Source organism: Geospiza fortis, unplaced genomic scaffold (assembly GCF_000277835.1).
Source record: "Geospiza fortis unplaced genomic scaffold, GeoFor_1.0 scaffold403, whole genome shotgun sequence".
NCBI lineage: Eukaryota > Metazoa > Chordata > Aves > Passeriformes > Thraupidae > Geospiza > Geospiza fortis.
Window position 1 is genome coordinate 4,601,750 of NW_005054336.1, and position 1,236 is coordinate 4,602,985.

The 1,236-nt window shown below is 45.9% G+C and overlaps 1 long non-coding RNA gene across 2 annotated transcripts in view; it reads right to left on the bottom strand.

The window, feature by feature from the left end:
• Positions 1 to 1,236, bottom strand: part of LOC115947985 — a 46,362-nt gene that overhangs the window by 43,135 nt on the left and 1,991 nt on the right. The gene's annotated exons all lie outside the window — the stretch shown is intronic.

The window sequence follows — 1,236 nt, forward strand, 5'->3', positions numbered from 1 at the left end:
TCCCGACACCTGCCGCCGCCCTGCCAAGGTTTGCAAAAGGCGAACCGGGGGAAAAAATAACAATAATCAAAGAAGTTATTTCCGAATGGCGCCTGCGGCTCTGCCTGTCACCCGGAGCAGTTTCCTTATCAGCAGCACTCGTGCCTGGGGGAGGCGGGAGGGGGAAGCTTTGTCTGATGATCTGCCGCGGTGATAATAAACGTTTATTGTTCGCCAACTAAATAGAAAGGATCTCTGCAACGTCATGGCACTGCACGGTTCGCCTAGCGCTAAGGAACTTCTCCGTGCTATTTCACCCCGGCTCTTGATGCTAAGAACAGCTTCCGTGTGAGTGGTGGGGAGGGGGCAATGAAATTAGCACCGCACGGTCCGAACCCGCGCAGAGCAGGGGTACTCCGCACTTCTTCAGCCATGGGTAATTATGCAGCACACACAGCCCTCATTATCCACTGCACTCGGTGACTGACCAGCTTGTTGATTAGATTCCAACTGAAATTAATACAAGATGCTTGCTTTTTCTACAGATTTCTTCCTTAACACGAGCCCTTGCCTCTGTTGACGTATTACCACTATGCTTCCTATGAAAACATACGAGAAGACAGCATTTGTTTTGTATCACAGACTTACTTGAATTTGAAAGAAATGAGAAAAACAAAGAGAGAAAGAGAAAATAAATACTTTGATAGCTACATTACCTTAAATAATTTAAAAATTATTTCCAACACACTCTCCTCTATCTTAATCTCATTTTAGGTATTATTTCCTGTATCCTCTAACAGAGCAAGCTTTCTAGTCGTATTCTAAATGGCAGCTGGAAAGTAAATAACAAACACTGTAATTTTTCCCCGCTGTGAAACTGAAGACTGTAACCCCATTAGCTGGCGTTGGAACTCAAATAACTGATGCAGTGGGTTCCCTTCAACTTGAACAAAAGCCGTTTGAAAAAGTGAAATGCACCGAGTCATGGCGAAAACACTCTATACTGATACCCTAGACTGATATTCTCCGAAATTGGGAGGCGCTCCACAAATGCATCGAGAATTAGGCAGAAGTCCAAAGTTTGCGTGAGGTTGGGGTTTTTCTGTTTGTTTTTTGGTTTTTGGGGTTTTTTTGGTTTTTTTTTTTAATATCAAAGAGTGCGATTCTCGGGGAAAAGCAGCCCCGCGCGGCGCCAGCGCTGTGCTCGCTGTGTCCATCTGACACTGCCCTTCCCCTCCCCGAACAACAGCCCCCCCC